The 21325-nt window shown below is 41.0% G+C and overlaps 1 pseudogene; it reads left to right on the plus strand.

Annotated features, from left to right (window-relative positions):
- The first annotated feature begins 12021 nt into the window (after positions 1-12021).
- LOC128573450 (serine/arginine-rich splicing factor 10-like) lies at positions 12022-13085 on the plus strand (annotated as a pseudogene).
- The last annotated feature ends 8240 nt before the right edge of the window (positions 13086-21325 follow it).

A 21325-nucleotide genomic window follows, 5' to 3' on the forward strand; every position in this document is an offset into this window, starting at 1 on the left:
AAAGATAAACACATCTTTTGGCAGCTCAAAACCTCTAATAATGCCTATTTCCTACAAAATAAAGTCCAAATTCTCCAGCCTTACCCGGCAGGCCCAGGAAATTTTTCAGTTTCCTAATTCTTCAAACAAGTGTTCAGTAGACTCAACTGTATTTTAATTACACAGTTAGACACAGTTCCCTAAATGAACTCTAGAGTTACTTCTCTATGGCAGCATTTCCCAAACACCACTACTTACATGCATTTCTCAGAAATAATTTAGAAAATAATGTTCTGGTCTTTGCTCAGACAGCCCCAGTCTTCTTCAGAGACCCACATCAAAGTCTGTATCTGGCAAGAAAACAAATAAACCTATCTTTCCCAAGCTCTTGCAGATAATGTGGAATCTCTTTTATCAGTTTATAAACTAATATCTATACAATGCTTTATCACTTACAAAAAAGTTTTTACACAGGCTGGGTATGGTGGTTCACACCTGTAACGCCAGGCAGGTGGATCCCTTCAGCTCAGGAGTTTGAGACCAACCTGAACAAGAGTGAGACCCTTCCTCCCCATCTCTACTAAAACTAGAAAAACTAGCCAGGTGCTATAGCAGGCATCTGTAGTCCCAGCTACTCAGGAGACTGAGAGGAGAGAATCATTTGAGTCCAGGAGTTTGAAGTTGCTGTGAGCTTTGTCACCATATCACTCAACCTAGAGTAACAAAGTGAGACTCTATCTCTAAAAAAAAAACATATATATATATGCACACATATATATGTAAAATGTTCAAATGTATTGCCTCTTTAAATGCTCACAAAAGTCTTACATTTTCAGTAGTATTTTCTTGGGGAAATAGGAAGAGATTTTTCAGGACCTCAGATATGTTACTTTTATATGAACATTATTTTTGTTTGGAAAATAGTAATAATAATAACACACAACAAAGGAATCTTTGAGAATTTTGGTATTTTTAAACCAAGGTAGTTATATCTTAAATAGTTCTCATACATAAAGTAAAAATACTCATAGACTATAAATAAAATTTGACAGACACATAAATAGAGTTCTGTCTGCACAGTATTTTTTCAATTGATCCAATATTTAAAAATTAAAAGTTCACATAAAATCCAAATCAGCTGCCCAGCTTCTCTCTCTCCCCTCAAAAGAAGAAGATGAAAAAAGGAGAAGGAGGTGAAGATGATGAAGGGGGAGGAGGGGAAAGGAGGAGGATATGACATTTCTGTAGCTGATAAGACCCTGGAGTTGAGTAGCTGGTGTTCCCTTTGGAGAATTTACTAGTTTCTAGTATGTCACAGTCCCCACCATTCCTTATTACCTCCCTGATGCTGAAGCCAAATGTCAGCCCTCCTTCATTATCATACATTGATGTTTTCCTCATGTAAGATGTCTTTATCAGAAACAGAAGGGTGAATAATAATCTAAAAGTAGCTCATGCTTCAAGAAAAGAAGAAAGCACATGAACTGCAGAAGTGAAAATTATTTCTACAGCCGGGCGTGGTGGCTCACACCTGTAATCCTAGCACCCTAGGATTGTCCTAAACTCAGAGCTTCAAGACTAGCATGAGCCAGAGTTGAGACCCCGTCTCTAACAAAAAAAAAAAAAAAGCCAGGCCTTCTGGCAGGCACCTGTATTCTCAGCTACTTGGGAGGCTGAGGCAAGAGAATCGCTTAAGCCTAGGAGGTGGAAGTTGCTGTGAGCTATGACGCCACAGTACTCTACTAAAAGCCACAAAGTGAGACTCTGTCTCAATAAAAAATAAAGAAAGAAAGAAAGAAAATGAAGAAAAACTTCAAAGTAAGAAGATTGAAAGCAAAATAAAAAAAGAAAAGAAAAATATTTTCTTTAATAGTCAAAGAAAGTGAATCTGCGTCTCACAACCAAGCTGCTTCACTCAAGCAGCCTGGTCCCTGTAAAATATTAGAATTTGCAACACCTAATCTAGACTTCAGAACCTGTGGAGAGAGTGAAACCATATTGTGTCACTGTTATTACTGAGTCTTCCCGGCCTAGAGCAATGCCCGGAACAAAGTGGGTCCTCAGTAAGTGTTTGCTGAATAAACATAGTTGAATGGTAAGGGAGACAGCTTTTCAAAAATAATAACTGCAATTGCCTACTTTCAAGTTCTATAAAAGAAGTGTAAGCAGGATATACTTACAATGGAAACACAAAACATCCTGCCTCCTCGTCCATTGTAACATATAATAAAGGTGAGCAAATGCCACCTATGCTGCCTTGCCCATTACTCTCCACTCCACTCTCCACACTAAGTGGAAGTTTCTATAGCTGGAGTCAGTAAACATTTTCTATAAAGGACCATGTAGTAAATATTTTAGGTTTTTAGACTTGCCAAAACTTTACAACCCTGTCATTGTAGCTCAAAAGCAGCCACAGACAATATGGAAACACATGAACATGACAGTGTTCCAATAAAACTTTATTTATAGGTAGTAAGCCGTATCTGGCATGCTGTAGTTTGCTGAACATTGTTCAAGAGGAAAGTAACTGTATTTGTCATCTTTGTAGTTTGTTGAATTGAATTGGAGAACATTATTTTGATTTGGGGCTCTGATCTTAGCTGATACACTCACACACATATGTATGTATGTGTGTCTGTGTGTGTATGCATTGGAGAGGTGGGGAGCAGGGGGCAGGAGGGGGAAAATGGTAACTAACACTAACCACTTCCAAAGAATTCTGCTACAGAAATGGAAAGGGAATGGGACATCTTTTTTATACAGTTTATCAATGGAAACAAAATCTCTGGACTTTCATAAAGTCCTGACCTCAATACTACTACTTGGACGTAAAAAGATCCAAGGAACTATCAGTTTAGAAACATAAGTACTGGCATAGAGAAAATTGACCTATTTTCTCTGATGAGAACTCTAGGAGTGATATTTACTGAGATTATGTTGCTTCCCTATATTATCGTTTGCATACTCGGAGATAAAAAATAAAAGGGTAACAGACAGTATATTATATTATACATATGTAATACTCTCTTAATGAGAAAATAAAGCATCTCCTCAGATTAAAGGAAGGAAAATACATTCGAGTAGAAATTAACTGTCTGTTCCTGACTCTCCCTGATAGGGCTGGAAAATAACTATTCTGTGATAGAAAGTTAGGGAAATTACAGGGAAATAAGACAAAGAAAATAAGAGATCAAGTAATGAGAATAAAAGGAACAGAAATTATAAGAAACAGACGAAAAGAGAAAAAGAAGAGATTAATGGGCCTACAGCAGAGAGTGACAGTCTATCTGTAATTTCTTAAATGTCAGGCAAAGATTCCAGGGTCATGAATGACTAAATCCTGGTTCACAGCACTTTTCTAAATCTGTTCCAAGGTATTTTTACAGAAGTAAATGTTACTGGCTTATTTCAAGTCCATGAAACCAAAACCATCTTTTAAAACTGAGACCAACATAACTGACTCGATGTGACAACCTGCATCTGCGCCCCCAGGGCCCGCGCTGTGCGCCCAGCGTGGCATCTCCGTCAGTGTGACCTCGTGCGTCTGCGTCCTGCGTGGCATCTCCGTCATTTCAGATCTTTGTTGTGGGAGGAGCTGTGGTACCTTTGCCAATGAAGAAACATACCTGGTCAGTAAGACAGTCCAGATCCCACTAGAACTGTAGCAGCTGCCATTTAACGTGACTCGCTGATTTCAGTGAGTGACTGAGAAGATGACTCTTAGAAGTGTGAAAGAGGTGTCATAGGAACTCCAGAGAAAATTAATTCCCATGGTCTAGATTCTGAAACTGTCGTTGAATCAAGATGGTGAGATAAAAATATGTGTCTTCTTCCAGTAGGAAACTATTCTGTCTACACCTCCATCTGTGACCTCAGCCAGACCTTCCAGATAACTCACCCAGCTTCTGCGTCAGCACCTGCTGCCCCCCGCACCTCACGCGTGAAGATGGCTTCTTTCCTTCAACCTCATGAACATCTGCGAGCTTCCGATTTTTATTCTCCAGCTTCCTCACCTCTTTCAGCCTTCATGGAATTGAAGGGCATCCTTAGGGTCTTTCTCTGGATTAGGTCTGGTTTTAAGGGAATGTTGCAGCTTGTTTGATTTTCTGTCCAGACCACTCAAACTTTTTCCATATCAGCAAGGCAGGTTCATGTTCATATCACTTGTGTGGTCACTGGAGGGACACTTGGCTGTTGGGTGCAGGAAGCTTTCACCCCATTCTGGCTTTTGACGTTTCTTCCTCTCTAAGCTTAATCATTTCCAGATATTTTTAAATTTCAGAACATTACAGGTTACAAATGTTTTGGTTCCATGAATTGCTTTTATACAGTTGAATCAAAGTTTCCAGTTTTTTATTTAAGGTGAGGGATTTAAACCCTTAGAAGCCATGGTAGGGTTATTAACTGGCCTCCTTTCAACATTGTTAAGTCTCGGGGAATGGGGAGGTCCAACAACAGGGACAGAGATGGGGTAATCGTCAGTCAGTGGAGCCAACAGAACACACAACATTGATTAACACTGTCTTATATAGATTTGATTTGTGGTGCCCACAAAAGATTATAAAAGTAACATCAAAGATATTTCCAGCCATTATAACAGACATAATAATAATGAAAAAGTTTGAGATACTGCACAAATTACCAAAATGTGCATGCTGGATTGCTACAAAGTTTCGAATCGTACAAAATGCAGTATCTGGGAAATGTAATAAAGTGAAGTGCCATGAAATGAGGTGTGCCTATAAAAGAAATCTCTTACACCTAAGTGTTGGGGTGGAAGAAAACTCAGTGCTGCTGTCGCACTTTTTAATGAGTCACTTTAATTTTGTACAGTTCAGTCACATCTCACATTAAATACAAAGTATAATCGTTCTGATTCTCAGCCTCCTCCACTCCCAACTCATGAGCTACAATGTGTCAGACACTGCTCTAAACAGTTTACCTCAACCTTGTAAGGGAGATATGGTGGCTGCCCCGGTATCACAGAGGAGGAAACTGAGGCTTGGGGAGGTTAGGCAACTCACTAAGGTCTCTGCTTGAAAGCGAGAAAACTAGGACTCACAGCCAGGTGAAGGGACTCCAGAGGCCACTCTGCACACAGAAGATTACAGCCGGTTGCTCTTCTGGCTCTCCAGGCCTAGTGGGGCCTCTTGCCTCCAGACAAGCAAAGTCTAAATGCTGCCGGGTGAGAAGTTCCTTGGGCCCTTAAAATCCTGGTGTAGCCATACGACAGCAGATGTGAAGACTCTGAACATGAGAACAAAATCAGCACCAATGAATAGCTGTTGATTAACTGAATGTTTTCCTTGACAAGCTTCAAAAGCAGAAAATTAAAAACCTCTTTCATGATGTAGCATTATTCCAGTGCTTTAAAATTTAAAAAAAGAAGGTGTGCTGAGGTCCAAGCAGTCCTTTGTTTTAGCATTCCACTGAGACAGAGAAATCCTCATCACACCCCTCTGTTTAAATCCCAGTGTGCCCTCACACAGAGAAAATGCCCCAGACCTCCTGGCATGTGGATGTGGCTCCAGCCAGGAGCGAAACCAACAGGAGTGGCCGAGCCAAGAGACTGTCAAAGGCAGCAAGTGGAGAGGGAAAGAGGACATTCACTCCTTTGTCTGTGAAGCACCATATATATCTCCTTCCCTCTAGACCCAAGAGGAAAACCATATTGTACTTGATACTTAGGTGGGGGTGGATGGGTGGGAGAGGAGTATTATAAAAAAATAAGGAAAGACCTGATTAAAACCCCACTGCATATGCTAGGTCTAATCGCCTTTTTTCCCTACAACCCGATTTCAGCAATTACGTTTATCATTTAGATGCCTTCTCTTGTTCATAACGTTGATGATTCTCACATGGGCTGTAGACTGTTTAATTGTGTTCTTATTAACATTCACATTTAAATGACTAAAAATAAGACTTTGACATTCCAAAGCGAATAACTGCTCACCACCCTTCCTTAGGGAGATATTAACTTTGGAAATTTCTGCAAAGCCGTCCATGATGGTGTGTCCCTTCGTTTTTCTTCCTGCTTGTTTCTTTAAGGCAGAGCTTCCTATTTCTTTTCTGCAAGAGGTAAAGACAAAGGATCGCTGGATCCCAAAGAAAATATCAGGAGATCACAGAGACAAAAGGAAAGGCTTCTGTAGGAGAATGCTGGGGTGGCTGTTTCTTTCTTTTTTTCCTCAGAGTCACCAATCTATTGCTTTTATTTTAGGAGAGAGATCAAATACTGAATATGTTTTTCTTTTCTTTTTTTTTTTGTGGGGGTGAGACAGAGTCTCACTTTGTTGCCCTCAGTAGAGTGCCAGCTGTGGTGTCACAGCTCACAACAACCTCAAACTCTTGGGCTTAAGTGATTCTCTTGCCTCAGCCTCCCAAGTAGCTGGGACTACAGGCACCTGCCACAATGCCCAGCTGTTGTTGCTGTTGTTGTTGTTGTTGTTATTGTTGTTTGGCAGGTCCAGGCTGAATTCAACCCCACCAGTTCTAGTGTATGTGACTGGCACCCCAGCCGCTGAAATACAGGCCCTGAGCCAGAATATGTTTTTCTTAACATGTGCCAGCCATTAAAAATGACACTATTTAAGTGCCATTTTTTTTTTATGTAAAGAGAACTATTTTGATCATTTCAGCAGGGAAAACCAAAATGATGCATTGCTAGAAAAAAAAAGAAAAAGAAATCTTCCTTTGGGATGTAGAGCATGAAGCAGGATAAGGAGGAATTGTTTCCTGTTCAAATTACAGTTTAAATATGAATTTAGAAACATTTAAATTTGAATGAAAACAAAGATCAGCAGAGCTGTTTATAAAGACCTGGAAAACCTAATCCAACATATCCCCTGTGCCTTTACAAACGTGTGTGATAAGTGGTGTGTCAGTGGCAAATAATAATTCCACACATTTTGTTGATAATTGCCTTCAGCCTGACTTATAGAAAGGGACATAATGGTTGCAGAGAATTGCAGCAATGTATTTATTTCCTTTAAACCTCTACTTCAATAGCCTTTCATAAAGTAAAAGAAATGAAAGTAACTTTATAAAATATACAAAGGAAACTAAACTTATGGATAGAAGCTAGGACAAGCAAAGGAATTCCTATAATCCAGACACATAATTCTTACTGCAGACCAGCCTCCATTTCAGGGGGTGAGCAGTTACTACCCCTGTTAGAGCTGGGGAAGAATGACTATCTCTGATTATGTAACAAACACTATCATTAAAACTAAGGCAATATGCCCACCCACCCCTTGCATATAGGAAAGGAAAGAAAAGTTAAAAAAAAATAATAATAATCACCAGCTTCAAAGCACTGACTTTTTATGTCTTTTATAGAGCTCCATGAATCTTCCAAAGTTAATGACAATGGATAAGCTTCCTCAAAGATTTTACAGGATGCTGCCAGCACATTTCTGCAAGGTAAAGTGATTTATCTTGCCCTGGGTAGAGGAGGGAAAAGGAGGGCTTAGAAAAATAAAATAGCTTGAAAATAAAATTATCAATCTGAAGAAATAACATGAAAAAAACAACTCACCTACTCTCAATTTTAATCATCTTGAAACCTAAAGGAGAATTAAACTTATTTATTTCCACTACTGAGGCAATTTTTGCTGAAATTTGCAAAACCAGTCATTTTATAAAAGAAAAGACAGAAATCATAAAGATGTCATGCTACCCAGAGTAAAGATTATAGATTAAACAAAAACTAGAAAAAAAATTAAAGCTCATTTGAAAAGAAGTAATTTAAATGCATACATCTCTATTATTTTAAGAATAATTTACCAACATCCAAATTATAAAAAAATTGGCAAAATAATTTATAAACCCATAGCTGACTATAGGAAACTATAAATAACAAACAGTAATTCAAAAGTTAAACATCATTAGCTGTGTACTGGTAATGTTTCACAAATAAGCAAAGAAATAATATTTCTGCTCATTATAAACTAAATACTTATGAAACAGGAAAATTCATTCATTCATTTATCAAAGATGGATCTACTAAGGATCTACTATATGCCAAACATTATTTCAGACAGCTGAACAGGAACAAAAGCTCTGCTAGAAGTTATAAAAATCGAGTTTATATTCTAGTAAATAAACCCAATAAATAAATAGATAAGCAAACAAACATATAAAGCATGAGTTACATGGTGACAAGTATTATGAAAAAACAAGGCAAGAAAGGAGAATGGGGAGTGCGAGGGTAGCAAGTTTTGAGGCTGAGTGAAAAGGAGCAAACTGAATAGTTCAGGCCACACTGAGAAAGTAGTGTTTTTTACAGAGACTTGAGGAAGTAAGAGAACAAGACAAGGTGTCTGGAGCACAAGCATCTCAGGTGGAAGGGATAGCAAGTACAAAGATCCTGAGGCAAGGGTGTGATTGACGTCTTAAAAAATATCAAGAAGTGCAGTATGCCTGGAGCAAAACCAGACAGAAGAAAATGAAGATGAAATCATAGAAGTAAGGGGGTGGGATCAAAAGCTGATACATTCTTTTAGGCCATTGTAAGAATCTTGACCTTTTCTGGGTGTGGTAGCTCACACCTAGAATCCTGGCACTATGGGAGGCTGAAGGATCACACTTGAGTCCAGGAGTTGGCCTGGGCAACATAGCAAGACTCTGACTCTTCTAAGGGAGGGAGGAGGAAAGGAGGGAGAATTTGGGGGGTTTAATCTATCATCAAAATCTTTTAGAAGGATTCAAAAATAATGGCATATCTTGATAGGACCACTCTGGTTATCTTTTTTTTTTAACATTTTCTTTTTTTTTTATTGTTGGGGATTCATTGAGGGTACAATAAGCCAGTTACACTGATTGCAATTGTTAGGTATAGTCCCTCTTGCAATCATGTCTTGCCCCCATAAAGTGTGACACACACTAAGGCCCATGGAGAAGCATGAATCCTATGTACTCACTCTGGTTATCTTATCAATAAATGCCATCAAGAAAAGAAAAAGTTATCAGCCCATAGACTGTCCTCCAAAATTGATCACATCTTGGGTCACAAGTCTAACCTCCACAAATTTAAAAGAACAGAAATTATTCCTTGCATCTTCTTGGACCATCTTGAAATAAGGGTTGAATTCAGTAACAACAGGAATCTGCATACTCATACAAAAAGATGGAAACTAAATAACCTTATGCTGAATAATAGCTGGGTCATAGACAAGATTAAGAAGGAAATTACCAAATTTTTGGAATAAAACTATATGAAGACACAAATTATCAGAACCTCTGGATACCACAAAGGCAGTCCTAAGAAGGAAATTTACAGTAGTGCAAGCCTTCCTCAAGAGAACAGAAAGGGAGGAAGTTAACAACTTAATGGGACATCTCAAGCAACTGAAAAAGGAAGAACATTCCAATCCCAAATCGAGCAGAAGAAAAGAAATAACCAAAATTAGAGCAGAATTAAATGAAATTGAAAACAAATGGATTATACAACAGATCAATAAATCAAAAAGTTGGTTTTTTTAAAAGGTCAATAAAATAGATAAAACTTTGGTTAACCTAACCAGGAATCAGAAATGGTAAAGACAAAATAACAACAGACTCCTTAGAAATTAAAAAAAAAAATCCTCAATGAATATTACAAGAAACTTTATTCTCAGAAATATGAAAATTTGAAGGAAATTGACTAATACTTGGAAGCACACCACCTTCCTAGACTTAGCCAGAATGAAGAGAAAATGTTGAACAAGCCTATATCAATTTCTGAAATAGCATCAACTATACAAAAATCTCCCTAAAAAGAAAAACCCGGGGCCAGATGGGATCACATCAGAATTCTATCAAACCTTTACAGAGGAACTAGTACCTATATTACTTAACCTTTTCCAAAATATAGAAAAAGAAGGAATACCACCCAACACATTCTATGACACAAACATCACCTTTAGCCCCAAACCAGGAAAAGACTAAACAAGAAAAGAAAATTATAGACCAATATCACTAATGAATATGAATGCAAAAATATTCAACAAGATCCTACCAAAAAGAATCCAGCAACACATCAAACAAATTATAATCCATGAACAAGTGGGTTCTATTCCAGGGTCTCAAGGCTGGTTCTATATACATAAATCTATAAATATACTTCAGCACATAAACAAAATAAAAAAACAAAGACCATATGATTCTCTCAATTGATGCAGAAAAAGCTTTTAATAATAACCAGCATCCTTTAGAAAATGGGGATAGAAGGGACATTTCTTAAACTGATAGAGGCCATCTACAGCAAACCCACATCCAATATTGTATTGGATGGAGTTAAATTGAAACCATTTCCACTCAGATCAGGAACCAGACAAGGTTTCCCATTGTCTCCACTGCTTTTTAACATTGTAATGGAAGTCTTAACCATCGCAATTAGGGAAGAAAAGGCGATCAAGGATATTCATATAGGGTCAGAGGAAATCAAACTTTCACTCTTCACAGATGATATGATCATATATCTGGAAAACACCAGGGATTCTACTACAAAACTCTAAGAAGTGATCAAGGAATACAGTAGCATCTCAGGTTACAAAATCAACACTCATAAATCGGTAGCCTTTATAATATACCAACAATTGTCAAGCTGAAAAGACAGTCAAGGACTCTATTCCTTTTACAGTAGTGCCAAAGAAGATGAAATATTTGGGAGTTTACCTAACAAAGAATGTGAAAAGTCTCTATAAAGAGAACTATGAAATGCTAAGAAAAGAAATAGCTGAAAATATTAACAAATGGAAAAACATACCATGCTCATGGCTGGGAAGAATCAACATTGTTAAAATGTCCATTCTACCCAAAGCAATATATAATTTTAATGCAATCCCTATTAAAGCTCCACTGTCATACTTTAAAGATATAAAAAAAATACTTCATTTTATGTAGAATCAGAAAAAATCTCAAATACCCAAGACATTACTCAGAAATAAAAACAAATCAGGAAGACCTCAGACTATACTATAAATCAATAGTGATCAAAACAGCATGGTACTGGCACAAAAACAGAGAAGTAGATGTCTGGAACAGAATAGAGAACAAAGAGATGAATCCAGCTACTTACCATTATTTAATCTTTGACAAGCCAATTAAAAACATTCCGTGGGGAAAAGATTCCCTATTTAACAAATGGTGCTGGGTGAACTGGCTGGCAACCTGTAGAACACTGGAACTGGATCCACAGCTTTCACCATTAACTAAGATAGACTCTCACTGGATTAAAGATTTAAACTTAAGACATGAAAGTATAAAAATACTTGAAGAAAGTGCAGGGAAAACACTTAAAGAAATTGGGCTAGGCGAGTGTTTTAGGAGGAGGACCCCCCAGGCAATTGAAGCAACACCAAAAATACATTACTGGGACCTGATCAAACTAAAAAGCTTCTGCACAGCCAAGAACACAATAAGTAAAGCAAGCAGACAGCCCTCAGAATGGGGAAGATATTTGCAGGTTATGTCTCTGACAAAGGTTTAATAACCAGAATCCACAGAGAACTCAAACATATTAGCAAGAAAAGAACAAGTGATTCCATCTCAGGATGGGCAAAGGGACTTGAAGAGAAACTTCTCTGAAGAAGACGGGCGCATGGCCTACAGACATGTGAAAAAATGCTCATCATCCTTAATCATCAGAGAAATGCAAATCAAAACTACTTGAAGATATCATCTAACTCCAGTAAGATTAGCCCACATCACAAAATCCCAAAACCAGAGATGGTGGCATGGATATGGAGAAAAGGGAATACTTCTGCACTGCTAGAAGTGCAAACTAATATGTTCCTTTTGGAAAGACGTTTGGAGATCTTTTAGGAATTTAAAAATAGACCTGCCATTTGATCCTATAATTCTTCTACTAGATATATATCCAGAAGACCCAAAATCACACTATAACAAAGACATTTGTACCAGAATGTTTATTGCAGACCAATTCATAATTTCTAAGGCATGGAAGAAGCCCAAGTGCCCATCGACCCATGAATGGATTAATAAATTGTGGTATATGTACACGATATTATGCAGCCTTAAAAAAAGATGGAGACGGTGAAGATGGCGGGTTCAGTGCAAGACTAGGCCTGGCCACTGGCCTTAGCCGCAGAGTGGGAGTAAGGGTGGAGCCCCTGCCCTAGCTGGGCGACCCCTGGAAGTGCAGGTGCATGGAGGGGTTTTGTTGCCCTCCCCACTCTGCACTTGATGGGGAGGAACTTCCTTCTAGCTTCCTGTGCATGCAGCCAGCCCTGGCTACTGTATTTCCGGTGACCTAACATCTGGCTCTCCATTTATTTGAAATTCACCTTTAGAGTGTGCGCCCCCTGGCTCAGAGAGATATTTTTCAGTTTGAAAAAAAGAATTGTGGTGAAATAACGGGATCGAGGAGGAATATGGTGAAGTATTTGCTACCTTTTTTTTTTCTTAATTTTTGGTCGTTGCTAACGTGAGTAGTTTTAAATCTCTTGGAGACGTTTAGGAAAAGGTCTGAAGATTTAGGACATGAATTTGGTGGTTATGGTCCTATAGTTGATGTGTATGTTCCACTTGATTTCTACGCATGCCATCCAAGAGGATTTGCTTATGTTCAATTTGAGGATGTTCGTGGTGCTGAAGATGCTTTGCATAATTTGGACAGAACATGGATTTGTGGATGTCAGATTGAAATACACAGGGAAGTGGGAATACGCCAAATCAGATGAAAGCCAAGGAAGGAAGAAATGTGCACAGTTCTTCATGCTATGATGATTATGACAGACATAGACGTTCTAAAAGCTGAAGTTATGAAAGAAGCAGATCAACAATTCAGTCTTTTGATTACAACTATAGAAAATCCTGTAGTCCTAGAAACAGTAGACCATCTGGAAGACCACAGCGTAGCAAGGTCTAAATCCAATTCGAGATCACGGTCCAAGTCCCAGCCCAAGAAAGAAATGAAGGCTAAATCATGCTCTAGGTCTGCATCTCACACCAAAACTAGAGGCACCTCTAAAACAGATTCTAAAACACATTGTAAGTCAGGCTCAAGATATGAAAAGGAATCCAGGAAAAAAGAACCACCTAGATCCAAATCTCAGTCAAGATCACAGTCTAGGTCTAGGTCAAAATCTAGATCAAGGTCTTGAACTAAAAGTTTAAGTCCAGTGGCCACTGATAATTCAAACCATGATAATTTTTGGGCATGTATCATTCATTTACTCATAGTTTGGTTTACTCAAATTATCAGGAATACAATGTTGCAATGATGCTTAAAAAACATTTGTTAGTTTTCCCTGTGCCAGGCAATGGTTATAATTAAAATATGCTGTTGAGAAGCCAAAAAAAAAAAAAAAAAAAGATGGAGACTTTACCTCTTTGATGTTTACATAGATGGAGCTGGAACATATTCTTTTTTTTTTTTTTTCTTTTTTTGTGGCTTTTCGGCCAGGGCTGGGTTTGAACCCACCACCTCCGGCATGTGGGACTGGCACCCTACTCCTTGAGCCACAGGCGCCACCCTGGAACATATTCTTCTTAGCAAAGTATCTCAAGAATGGAAGAAAAAGTATCCAACGTACTCAGCCGTACTATGAAATTAATGTATAGCTTTCGTATGAAAGCTATAACCCAATTATAGCCCAAAAAGAAGGGGAAAGAGGAGAGGGAGAGGAGGGAATGGTGGAGGATGGGAGGAGAAGGGTACTTGGTGGAACCACACCTACAGTTTATTTTACAAGGGTACATGTTAAATTTACTAAGTGTAGAATATAAATGTCTTAACACAATAACTAAGAAAATGCCATGAAGGCTATCTTAACCAGTTTGATGAAAATATTTCAAATTATATATAAAACCAGCACATTGTGCCCCATGATTGCATTAATGTACACAGCTGTGATTTAAAAGAAAGAAAGAGAGAGAACAGAAGAGAAGAGAAGAGAAGAGAAGAGAAGAGAAGAGAAGAGAAGAGAAGAGAAAAAGTTGACAGCAAGGAGACTGGACAGAAGACTATTATGGTTACCCAAATAAGACATAATGATGACTGGGCCCAGAGTGGTAGCAGTGAATATGGTGAGAAGTGACTAGATTTGGGATGTATTTTTGAAGATAAAGTCAACAGAATTTATTGACTGAATTTTGGGGGGAAGGAGGGGTGAGAAAGAGGAATCAACAACAACAGCAAGAATTTTGACCAAGTGTGATCAGCCAAATGACTGGCCTTAATTCTCCATGTCACCCAGCATCCTGCCCCACCCATGGCCCCACTGTGGGCAGCACCCCTTTTCCCACTCCTTGACTATGGGCTCAACCATGCACTTAACTTTGGCCGATGACATGAGTATGGAGGTGACTGCCTGCCGTTTATGAACCTAAGACTTAAGAGCCCTGGCATGTTATTTCTTGCCCTTTTACACTTGTTCCATCAGCATGAAAGCAATATGCCCTGACCAAGCAATATGCTTGTTCTAGGGAAATAAAAAACACATCTGTTTAGAGTTGCTCAGGTGACCAGCAGACCTACAGCAGGAAGTAGGGCTGCCTTGCTTCCAAAGCCTAAAGTAGAGATAACAACATACCAGGCCAAGCCAGACCAGCCAAATCCAAATCAATCTTGACATGTGAATTAATAATTAATCATTGTTGTTTTAAGCTTTTGAGCTTTTAATTCTTGCTGTGATTTGTTATAATGCAATAGCTAACTGATATACTGAGCACCTTAAAAAATAAAATTATGTTTACTAAAATAGAGAATCGTACAGGAGAGTCAAGTTTTAGGTGAGAAGATCAAGATATTAGTCTTGGATATATTAAATTTGAACTTCCCATTAGACTTAAAAGTGGAGATTGAATAGGAATTGCATGTACCAGAAGGAGATCTAGGTTAAAACACAAATGTAAAGGTTTAGATGGTATTTAAAGCCTTAAGATTAGTTAAGTTCTCCAAGGAAGTGAGTGTCGATAAAGAATAGATGAAATTCAAGTCCTGAGATACTTCAGTGTGAAGATGTTGGTTGGAGAAATAAGGATGAACCAGCAGAGGAAATCTCATAGGAGCTGACAAAGGTATCAGAGAAGGTTCCACAGGGCCAGTCCCTAGAAGTTCAGGGAATGGAGTACAGGGAAGTGGTCCACTGGACCCAACTGGGTTGCGACAGGTGCAGGAAGGCAAAGACTGAAACATCAGTATCAGGTCCCTCAGTGTGCAGATCTGGTGATATCACTACATTTTGGTTGGTGACAGGGTAAAAGCTCGATTGGAATGAGTTCAAGAGTGGGGGAGACAGAAGGGCAGTGTGCCGGGCTCACTCTGTGATAGCCCTCAATGTGCAGAGGAGCAGAGAAGTGGGGCAAAAGCTAGGGAAGGAGCAGGGGCCAAGACAAAGGGGGTTGGGGTTTATTTAATGGCAGCAAAAAATGGTGTTTAAAAATCTACTGAAGAGAATGATCCAGCAGCAGGGAAAACTTGATGGGGAAGAAAGTGGCCAAAAGGAAGAGAAAAGAAGGCAAAGTGTCCTGGAACTGAAGCTGGAGGGTGAGCAGTGTTGCCTGGGAACTGAGGAAAGGGCCTTTGAGCTGCTTCTGAGAGGAGCAGGAGCAAGGTCAGCTAAGAGCGGATGGGAGAAGGGATGAGCATTCAGAGCACAGGCAGGAAGAGTGCAACAGGCAGGAGAGAGGGAAAGTGAGGGAGTCCGGAAAGTCAGGCTGCTTTAACCCCACCTGAGGTCAGCTATCAGAGATTTGTTAAAGTAAGACTGACCACACGCTTCTGCATTTGTCTAGGACCACATGGGTACAGTCAAAGAAAGATAATTAGATTGATAAAAGGTTAGAATTTTTCCATACAAAAACTTACAAAGCGAGGAGGCCATCAGGGGGTTGAGAGTGTAAGCAAGGGAGGGAAAATGATTGACCGTGGAATACAAGCCGGAGAAGAAGAGGAATGTGTACTAGAGCGGAGTGAGGGAAAGTGGAGGGTCCCGGGAAAGGACTGCCAGAGTCATGGTCACTGAAGGGAGCCTCACAGTCGGGGTGGTGATGGCAAGAAGCAGTTGTTTGAAATGAAGCTTATGAAGGGATTTCAGTTACTGACACCAGCGAAGCCAGGGTTTGTGTTTGAGAACAGAGAATTGTCTGAAGGGTGGAGGATAAGATGGAAGGGGAGAGAGGAGGTGACAAAGTGAGAAATCAACATATGGGAAGACTCATCTTCAAATATCCAATAGTCTCAGATACTGAAATTGCCCAGAATTAGGTCCAAAGAAGTGTTAGAGAGTGCCAAAAAGTAAAAGTTAACATTCCTAATAACTCAAGTGAAAAAGTTTTGAGTTTGTGCAAAATATTCACACCTTAACTGACATCATAGTAAGTACTATTTAAATTTCTCCATAAAACATTTAATAAAGGTCTTACAAAGTAAAGAAGAACTTTCTTAATCCATCTCCCATTTGGCCAACTTGCCAGATGACCCAATGCCTCCCACTTTGTGCAAAGCATTTCTGTCAAGCCGAGAGTCCCCTGAGCCCAGAACAAGCCTACAGGGGAGACAGCTCTCTGTCCCCATCAGTCCTGCTCCCGCCCAGTGAGCTGGGTGCGGGGACACTGCTCTCTGTCCCCCTCAGTCCTGTTCCTGCCAGGTGAGCTGGGTGCAGGGACACTGCTCTCTGTCCCCATCATTCCTGCTCCCGCCCAGTGAGCTGGGTGCGGGGACACTGCTCTCTGTCCCCCTCAGTCCTGTTCCTGCCAGGTGAGCTGGGTGCAGGGACACTGCTCTCTGTCCCCATCAGTCCTGCTCCCGCCCAGTGAGCTGGGTGCGGGGACACTGCTCTCTGTCCCCCTCAGTCCTGTTCCTGCCAGGTGAGCTGGGTGCAGGGACACTGCTCTCTATCCCCCTCAGTCCTGTTCCTGCCAGGTGAGCTGGGTGCAGGGACACTGCTCTCTGTCCCCCTCAGTCCTGTTCCTGCCAGGTGAGCTGGGTGTGGGGACACTGCTCTCTGTCCCCATCAGTCCTGCTCCCGCCCAGTGAGCTGGGTGCGGGGACACTGCTCTCTGTCCCCCTCAGTCCTGTTCCTGCCAGGTGAGCTGGGTGCAGGGACACTGCTCTCTATCCCCCTCAGTCCTGTTCCTGCCAGGTGAGCTGGGTGCAGGGACACTGCTCTCTATCCCCCTCAGTCCTGTTCCTGCCAGGTGAGCTGGGTGCAGGGACACTGCTCTCTGTCCCCCTCAGTCCTGTTCCTGCCAGGTGAGCTGGGTGCGGGGACACTGCTCTCTGTCCCCATCAGTCCTGCTCCCGCCCAGTGAGCTGGGTGCGGGGACACTGCTCTCTGTCCCCCTCAGTCCTGTTCCTGCCAGGTGAGCTGGGTGCAGGGACACTGCTCTCTATCCCCCTCAGTCCTGTTCCTGCCAGGTGAGCTGGGTGCGGGCTCTCTGTCCCCCTCAGTCCTGTTCCTGCCAGGTGAGCTGGGTGCAGGGACACTGCTCTCTGTCCCCATCAGTCCTGCTCCCGCCCAGTGAGCTGGGTGCGGGGACACTGCTCTCTGTCCCCCTCAGTCCTGTTCCTGCCAGGTGAGCTGGGTGCAGGGACACTGCTCTCTATCCCCCTCAGTCCTGTTCCTGCCAGGTGAGCTGGGTGCAGGGACACTGCTCTCTGTCCCCCTCAGTCCTGTTCCTGCCAGGTGAGCTGGGTGCGGGCTCTCTGTCCCCCTCAGTCCTGTTCCTGCCAGGTGAGCTGGGTGCAGGGACACTGCTCTCTGTCCCCATCAGTCCTGCTCCCGCCCAGTGAGCTGGGTGCGGGGACACTGCTCTCTGTCCCCCTCAGTCCTGTTCCTGCCAGGTGAGCTGGGTGCAGGGACACTGCTCTCTATCCCCCTCAGTCCTGTTCCTGCCAGGTGAGCTGGGTGCAGGGACACTGCTCTCTGTCCCCCTCAGTCCTGTTCCTGCCAGGTGAGCTGGGTGCAGGGACACTGCTCTCTGTCCCCATCAGTCCTGCTCCCGCCCAGTGAGCTGGGTGCGGGGACACTGCTCTCTGTCCCCCTCAGTCCTGTTCCTGCCAGGTGAGCTGGGTGCAGGGACACTGCTCTCTATCCCCCTCAGTCCTGTTCCTGCCAGGTGAGCTGGGTGCAGGGACACTGCTCTCTGTCCCCCTCAGTCCTGTTCCTGCCAGGTGAGCTGGGTGCAGGGACACTGCTCTCTGTCCCCCTCAGTCCTCTTCACACCAGGTGAGCTGGGTGCAGGGACACTGCTCTCTGTCCCCCTCAGTCCTCTTCACACCAGGTGAGCTGGGTACTTAACAAGAGTCAGTTATGTTTGTTTCCAACACTGTTTGTGCCTCTTAAACCTGTTTTTGTAATTATGTAATTACATAATTTCACAAACTGTTATGTAAATCAATGATCTTTAAATGCAAAAAAAAAGAAAAAAGTGGCTTCTTTGAAAAGCATATTGAATACCAGAAAGAGTTTGTAAAGTTGAGTCACTAAGAAATACACTGTCAGATTAGGTGTGAGAGAGACAGCCGTAAAATATTTTTAAGGAATCGTAAAAATGTAGACGGCGTCGGCACTGGGATTGCTTCACCCATGTCTCTCAGTTATTGCTCCACTTACAGAAGCAAAACCAGAACTCACAGACAATGAATTATTGGCCTGGTTGATGCAAGAAAGATGAAGCAGGGCTCCACTCAGGGGGGACACACATGAGAAATGAAAACACTGGTGAATGAACACAGATTTATATATTTTTGAGGTAAGTAAAATCTTAAAGATGTCTTTTTAAAGCAATTTCCTGTTATAACCACCTTCTTCACTTAACCACTTTAGCTAACCAACTACTGTTCTAATTAAATTGGATTCAAGGGCCTCTGAGGTTACATTAAACTAGACCAGAATTTAGACGAGCAAAACATGGAGCTCAGATGATGCATCTTAAGGTAAATCCTTTAGAAACATGGAGAAAACACACTTGGTCGCACTCAACAGTGACTTTGATTTTGTTATTACTCCTGTAAAGTCTTATCTTATAATTATTGAAAGGAAAACAATGTTACAAGAGCATGGACCCCACACTTGCCTTTAAGGCAGACTCCTGAAATCCTCAAGAGATGAGAATCTCTGCATTGAAGTTTTCCTTTGATTCTTTTTGCATCTGAACAAGAGTTTTGCTATAATAAATTATGTCATAACTTTATAGTCATCATTCACAAGTGTAGGCTGCATGAATATGTTTAAGAAGTAGTTAAATATTTAAAATGACCTGCTCCAGCCCAGAAGGGCACTTAACAGTGTGACACAGAAACCATCATGGTGACTATGCCATTACACGCACAATTTGATCTGGTATTTCTGCCCATATCCAGAGCTCTAGATGAAACTACCATAACCAGGTAAGCTACAGAACATGGAAACTCTAAAGATGACCTCAAAAACAGGGGAACATAGCTCAGGGAGTGAAGAACAGAGCAGAAATATTCAGCATGGTAGAAGAGAAAAGCAGTCTCTTTTCAACACTAGGGTAGACTTTATAGATTAAAAAGCAGAAGGAAACTAAAAATTTGCTGCAAAGCGTAAGAAATGTCCTGTTCAGAGAAAGTAACCTTCTAATACAGAACAAGAACACTATGAAATACACAGAAAATGACCAGCAGAACTCGGACAGCCCAGGAGGAAAAACTGGAACCAAAACTGTTCTGTCAGCCACATTTGACTAAGGTTTGTACTTATTTTTTAGCAAGGATGAATCATAAACTATAATGTAATCAAAATTATAATAGTTTATCCTTAGGTTAACCAGATACTAAACTGTATGTAGTTTTCATTTCATACCATGAATTCAGTCAACATTAAAGTTCAAAGTTAAAGAACCCTTCCCAGGTATTCTAGGAGCTCTGATTCCAGACTGAGTTGTAACCCTACTAACTACTAGAGGCAAAAGTCTAATCCCCACTGATAATACCTTTCTTGGAACAACTTAGTGAAATGTATGAGGTCTTATGAATTCTTCATACCTATTTACCGGGTAATATTACATCTAGAAATTTAGTCTGTGGAAGTGGACAGTAAACAAACTTCTATACACAAAGATTTGAAAACAACTCAAATTAACAATTTTAGAGAAATAGTTAAATTATGATACAATTACATTAATATCTTACTATTTTATCTACGCACCAGATAAATGGCAAAATGAGTGATATTCCTATGTAGCATCATTTAGGGGAGCAGCGTATTTGTTATGTTAAGAGTTGAGCACTTTGATTTTATCATGATGGAAACTGTTTCATGATGAAAGAGAGGTAGCAGGCTCATGGGCTTACAGGAGTCCAGCAAGTGATATAAATGGGCAACACGGTCTGGTAAGAGACAACACAGGGTAATTGGTGGCGGGATGTCCAGGACGCTCTGAGCAGCACTGCCCATCTGCAGGACAAAACCAATGCCCAGACCCACGCCAGCTGCACCTGAAAATGTGCAACCATTATTGCCATATCTTCTGATTTTTTTCCCCTAAGGGAGATTACCACCTGGAATTTGCTGTGCTTTATATGTAGAAATTGATGCTGTAAAAGGTCACTTTTTACTAACCAAGGGTGCCAAGGTTTTTTTTTTTTTTTTCATCTAGATTAGAGGTTAAAATAAATTGAGATGCCTACGTAACTGATATTTTTGTGACAAACAGGCTCTCTAGGGATAACCTAGACAGGCAGGAGTCAGTCTAAAGAGTCACTGGCTAAACTGCTCTACAAAGAAGGCTGAGTTTGGGGTGGGAGAAAAATAGGCAAAGGGAGTCAAAGGGGCAGGAAGCCAAGTCACAGTGCTGACTGGAGCGGAGACTTCTAAGAACGTGGACTCGTAAATATCTAATTCATTGAGATTGCCGTGTGGGTCATTATGAAAGTTTTGAGATACACAGAAATCAAGAAACATAGAATCTGCACAGAGGAAAATAAATGGATCCCTCCCAACAACACTGACAAGCTGAGCAAGTTGAAGGGGAAATGACGGACCACAACACGGTCTGTCTCAAAACTTTCCTGGTGACCCAGGTATGAACCTTCAGCAGCATAGGCCACGCCCATGTAGATGACTGGGATGAAGGACAGGGCTATTCGCTCTTCCACCTGATTTGATGTGAACGAAGAAGGAGAGCGCCACTCTAGGAGTCGAGAGATGCATGATTTTCAAAGGTTTAATGAAATGAGAAATCAGAAAGAGAGGTACTATCAAAAGATACCAGCTTCTAAATGACAGAAATCATAACTAAGATATTGGGCACCTCATAAGACAGAAAATAGTGACTATATTAAGGTAACCCTACCTGCTACATTGGAAATTTGTTTCTAATTTATATTATAATTCAATTGGTGTCAAGCGGCAGGGTAGGAGCTCTGCTC

This window comes from Nycticebus coucang, chromosome 21, assembly GCF_027406575.1.
Source record: "Nycticebus coucang isolate mNycCou1 chromosome 21, mNycCou1.pri, whole genome shotgun sequence".
Lineage (NCBI taxonomy): Eukaryota > Metazoa > Chordata > Mammalia > Primates > Lorisidae > Nycticebus > Nycticebus coucang.